The sequence below is a fragment of the Panulirus ornatus genome, chromosome 43, assembly GCF_036320965.1.
Source record: "Panulirus ornatus isolate Po-2019 chromosome 43, ASM3632096v1, whole genome shotgun sequence".
NCBI classification, from domain to species: domain Eukaryota; kingdom Metazoa; phylum Arthropoda; class Malacostraca; order Decapoda; family Palinuridae; genus Panulirus; species Panulirus ornatus.
The window spans coordinates 23,519,818-23,525,817 of record NC_092266.1 but is presented as its reverse complement, the minus strand read 5'-3'; the positions used below and the strand labels follow the sequence as shown (position 1 = coordinate 23,525,817).

The window sequence follows — 6,000 nt, the reverse complement described above, 5'->3', positions numbered from 1 at the left end:
GATATTCATAGTCTTTACCAATACCTGGGTCACTCTCGTATCTAACTGATGATTTGTGAGTTTCAAGATATTCATTTTCCTGTGATGACACAGTTTATACCGTTCTGTACTGACGTTATTGTGTTGGTTCAGGAGTAAAATGTGTTCCTGTGGAACACTTAGAAGTACTGTTAGGCATTGTGATGTCTGCTTCTGTTGATTGAATGTTTTCCGTATGTGTGTGTGTGTGTGTGAGTGTGTGTGTGTGTGTGTGTGTGTGTGTGTGTGTGTGTGTTCAAAGTCCTTGTGAATTTCTCTCGTAAGACCCGACTTACATTTACGTCTCTTGGAAGGTAAACAGAACTCATGTTTGAAAATTTTCTTTGTTCCAAATGAGATTTTGTTTCAATGCATTAACCTCTTATTCAAATTGTTCACAAGTTACTTTAAAAAATGCATCATTTAGGATTATTTTTGGAAATCCTGAGAGACAGAAAATGCTAGATCATCATCATTTGTCTTAAGCCGTTTACACCTTATTTACAAATATGTGTAAATCTCAAGACGCATCGTTTACGCCTTGCTAGTAAAATACATATGGCCAAATGATAGACCAATTTACATCACGAGAAGTTTATGTAACGTGTAAAATACTTTGTTCTGTCTATATGTCATATGACCCACGACAGGGAGGTTGCAAGGTCGCATGAGTAAGGTAAAGTTGCCTTCTGCCCATATAGCCTTTCAGTCAGATACCCTCCCCCTTCCCGTAGCCTCCCAACCAGAGATACCGTTTTTGTATCCAGAGAATTTTAAGAGATACGATCCCATATACTTAAGCAGTCAGTATGTTCGAGTAGAATATTTTTTTTTTCTGTTGCCTAATTATCTTTTTTTTTTTATCTATAAATCTCCTCATCCATTTGATTCTCTAATTATCTCCTCCCCCCTCACCACTCCACTCTCCTCATTCATCTGATTCGGTCATTTCCTCTTACCATTCCCCAATCAGGGTCTGGCAAGGTTATCCTCTCTCTCTCTCTCTCTCTCTCTCTCTCTCTCTCTCTCTCTCTCTCTCTCTCTCTCTCTCCTCCCTCCTCCCCCCATCCCCAATTACCGATCCCCTCCCTCATTGCAGTAACATCTCCGATTTTCTGGGTCGTATAAATAGGCGGGGGCCCTGGGACAATTTGGCAGTTCGTCAGTGTGCCTTTCTCTTTGTTCATCAGTTGCATCCTCGCTACCGTACAGACGAGAAAGAAAGAAAGAAAGAAATATATTTTCATTTTCTTCGTGACACAGAAGATGAGCCGCAGTGATGGTGGTGTTGTATTGTTAGATGATATGAGAAGATAGGGGCGAGAGAGAAAAGTTTCCTTCGTTGCAAAAGAAAAAAACTTTTGAATGTTTATTGAGCTTCGTCGCAACTTCAGGTAGGTGCCACATACCCTCGCAGCCTCTGCGTTGAACCTTAGTTCTATGTAGACACACATTTGTTCGTGCTTAGAAAAAAAGATATGAAAATGAATAACAGTTTTATTGAGGGTATTTTGACAGCATACGTAACCGTGTATAGAAACAGTGGAATGTTTGTACTGATGCCCTGGACCGTGTTTGGGGATGTGTGTCACAGTGTGCTCAGGTACCCTTCCAAACACAGTTCACATTGAGTAATTTCTTGGCTCTTTGGAAGTCTTAGAGCGCCTAGTCATCTTTCCAGAGTCTCTAGACTCTGGATGTGTAGCTCTCGACTTTCGAAAGGTTTCAGAATGGCCAGTTATGTTTCCAGCCATATTTCACGAAGAGAGACATTTCTGTATTCTGTCTGGGGGTGCGGATCTCTACTCTGAAAGTGTATCGGAATGTGATTTATTTCAGCTATATTCCCAGCCATAGTTCAGGAGGAGAGAGAGAGCTCTGGGAGTATATCCCTCGAGGAGAGAGTTCAAAGATCAGCGGTTTCAGAAAGGGGACTCGAGTCATTAAGGCGTCACTGAGAGTAAGGAGCCTCACTAAAACCTTACTTAGAGCAAAGAGCCACAATAAGACCAAGAAGCCTCACCAAGAAGCAAGAAGTCTCATTGAAGAATATTCAGAGAGCCAGCTTAAGTGTATCACAGAATCTTAGTCAGAGAGATTGAGCTGCATAACACGCTCAAGTGGTAGGGCCAGGAGTCACAAATTAGGCGCTCAATTGGTAGAGGCAGAAGTCAAAGCTCAGACACTCAAGTGGTAGAACCGGGAGCCTCCGGAAAGACACCCAAGCAGAAGAGTCAGGAATCACAAGAAATAGAGACGTCAGTGTTAGAGACAAGGGCCACAGATCCCATGAGACTTGGGTGATAGGCTCAAATATTAGAACCAAGAGCGTAAGACAAGAGACTCAAAAGGACTCCTTATGTACTCGAGCAGTCGCCGACAGCAGCTTCCCTCACCATCGTCCCTGACGCCCACCTACCACAGGGTTGCTTGCTTGCGGGGGGTGATCTCCTGAAGGAGGAGCCGTGGACGCCGTTGAGCTTGGAGCGGAGGAGGCGGATGGATGCCTGGGGCGAAGTTGGTCACAGAATCACACCTTCGCTCTTAACAGTTTTCCTACCGTTGCTTCACCTCCGGTGTGTCGCCGGTGGCGGGCCTCAAGAGGGACTCGCTGAGGGAAGTAATCACCTGCCGCGCTACCTCAACACACGCGAGGGACAGGATACGTTGCTCTTTACCGAAGGGATGCTGTTGTTACTGGTGGCGATCTGCTACCGGACGACGCTGTCCCTGCTATTACTATCATCATCATCATTGTTGATTGTGATTACTGATGTACTTCACCATTACTCTCATTATTGTAGTCATTAATATCTCCCGTATGCATGTGTGTGAGGCTGAACTGAGATGTTTTCTAACTATCTTGTAATGTCCCGGACTAAGTACGGTGGGAATCAAGAAGAATCCCATAAAACACACGTTATCTCACGCGCTTTTTACATCATCGCCTTCCTGAACACCAGCCGGGACGGGAAATGAATATCAATCATTATATCTCATTTACCGCCTACGTCTGAGAAGGCTGTCGCTCAGTTCGTGTAGAAAAAACCATCCAGAAGTGTAGGTCCGTGTGAGTGTCTTCTTATACTCGTTTCGTTTTCTGCATACAGCACAGACGAAACAGGATCAAGAAGGTTCGCTGGAGGGCAAAGCGTCAGGGATCCAAACATATCTTTGACAACTATACCACCTTCAACCGTGACCGGACACGACCTTTCAGAAAGGTTGCGCTTTAACCATCTCCCTCCCAGGAGCTGCCTCCTCAACCCCACCTCCCAATCCTCCTCGGCGGCATCTTCCTCCTCCTCCTCCTCCTCCTTCTCCCGTTGCCGGAGGTGATAGAGTGAGCCGCCTCCGGCACAAGAGCCGTAGGGAGTAAAACCCGAGCTCCGGCAGCGAGAGCGAGGTAGTAGCGCAGTGTCGGTCGTAGCGCGCGCACGTTCCCCTACTCTCTCTCTCTCTTGGCCAGGATCCAGCGAGCACATCTGTGAGGTCAGTTGGAGAGCCAGTTCTTGTGGCACTGTCGGGGGGCAAAACTGAGAGTGGTATGGTAATGTCCGCCGGTGTGTGGGTGTATGTAGTACTCTCGTCCGCATCATAACTTACACTTATTTGACAGTAATGATTATGCCACTTTCTTTATTGATCACAGTTTGGGAGATAATAGTCCGAAAGTTTACATTAATCAGTTATTCGAATGTTGTTATACTGTGATAAGATTACAACTCAGGATCGAATACTATCCAAATTCTGTCTATATGTGAGAGCCTTTTGTTAGTACACATTGTGACCTTGACCATGACTGTGAGTTAAGGAATGACGTCAGACGGAGATAGTCTACGTCAGTGATCTTGGAGACTTCAACGCTCACACAGGGAGTAATCCAGATTTGTCAATTATTTTATAAGTTATCATCAAAGAGACGTCTGACCTGTATTTTTTAGACGCCCAGACATTGAACAATACAAACTAATGAATGTTGCACAAATCTTAAAGATTAAAATGATTTTAGGTTAACATTGTGTTAATATATATATATATATATATATATATATATATATATATATATATATATATATATATATATATATATATATATATATATATATAATTGTATATATATGTGTGTGTGTGTGTGTGTGTGTGTGTGTTTTGCCGAATTCCCTTGCTTCAGATTACGCAGCAAAATAAAAGTCAACTTTGACAGGGAAGTATCATCATTTCAGGAAACAGAGTAAAATCTCTTTAAGGGAGTTCATCTTGTCCCAGCTACTGAGCGTAGCGCAACCTTAAAGCTGCCAGAGCCCCTGGACTAGGGGGAGGGAGGGTCCCTGGGATACAGGCTTAGGATTCCCTGAGTGAAAAAGGTCCATGGGTTGAAGAACACTACAATATATATATATATATATATATATATATATATATATATATATATATATATATATATATATATATATATAATGTTGATAGAAAATTCTTTTGCAATACGAGGAGGGAATACTACATTCTTGGGACACTATCTCTTGAACTGTCTCTGCATTCATGCATATTATAACATTTCTGCACATTCTCCTTATTCTTTATCTCATATCTTTGTTTATTCCAATTATGCTCCACTCCTATAATATGTAATTACTTCTCTACATCTTTCCTTACAAATATTATTATTAATTCTGTCTTTTGACCTCTGGTTATTCTGTCCTTGAACCTTCCGATAAGCTGTGTACTGTCTACATCATCCGGTTAGACAAGAAACTTTTAGGTGTGACCAGATCACCCCTCACTTTTCTTTCTTCTTTTGTGTGCTTAATTCAAGGCCTTTAGCCTTTCCCTAAGACCCAGTTCTCTTAACACTTGTGCCATCTTTGCTGTCCTCCTCTGGACCTTTTCCATTGATTCTTTGTCCTTTACGCAAGGTAACCGAACTTGAGCTTACTAGGTTGTGTAGTATGTGAAAAGCTTACTGAATATTTCCATAATGCAATTCTTAGACACAATTTTAATATCTACCAGCAGACAGTATGTCTCCTTGACAATTCTTCCAGTGTGGGACTCTGGAAACGAGTTAGGGACGATATCAGCTCCGAAATCTCTTTCACGAACAGATTTCTGCAACATTTTCCGGAAGATGATGTTCATTTTGATGCCTTCTTTCGCTGTGTCCCATCCTCATTCCTTTATATTTACTCGAGACATTTCGTCATCCGTGTTCCAGACCAGCTTTACAGTTTGCCTTGGTCTGTTTGTAAGCTCAGGTAATCATCTTCGCTCTTCACTTTCCTCGTCTTCTTGGCATCACCTGCAAACGTTCTCAGTAGGTGCCCAGCCCCCTTCTGGCAAGACATTTACATAAATGAAGGATAGAAATGGACGTAGAACATACCGCTGCAGTACGTCATCGGTGACGTCAACCCATTTCGAGAACACTACCCTTACATGCTTCTTTCATCCCTCTCTTCTGTTTATCGAAGTAGTCCAACCCTTATTCCTGCCTCAAGATCCAACCTCTTTACCAGCTTCCAGTGCGGGGCATTGTCAAAGGCTTCCTGACTGTCCAGATACACAATCTACCCAGCCTTCTCTTTTGTCTCAAATGGAGCTCATTTGCACGCAGAAATCTCAGAAGTTCTTTACACATGACCTCCTTTTCCTGAAGCCATTTTGTCTTTCAGGTAGTTTCTTCTCTGTGGGAAGTCATCCTTTAGCTTCTTATATTTTCCTGTACCTTACAGATCACAGTGGTAAAGGTGTCCGGTATGTAGTTCAGCCCCTCCTCCCGGTCTCCTTTCTTGAAGACAAGTATAACGTTTAACCTTCCTCCTCTCCCTTGGCACTCAACTTTTTTCCCAGCGACACCTTGAATAACAGCGCTAGCTGTTTGACAAGTGTATACGCACACATCCTCAGTACATGTGGGGATATTTCATCAGAACCATGAGCTTTGTATGGCTCCAGACAATGTAGTATTCAATTTACGTCTTC

At 42.9% G+C, this 6,000-nt stretch overlaps 1 protein-coding gene across 2 annotated transcripts in view; it reads left to right on the top strand.

Moving 5' to 3' along the window:
• The first annotated feature begins 3,428 nt into the window (after positions 1–3,428).
• Positions 3,429–6,000, top strand: part of LOC139762411 (cuticlin-1-like) — a 173,341-nt gene continuing 170,769 nt past the window's right edge. Inside the window, exon 1 of one of the 2 annotated variants that reach the window (XM_071687270.1) lies at positions 3,429–3,510. The gene's annotated coding sequence lies outside the window, so the exon portion shown is untranslated. The remainder of the gene's footprint in view (positions 3,511–6,000) is intronic. The other variant, XM_071687272.1, reaches the window with a different exon arrangement.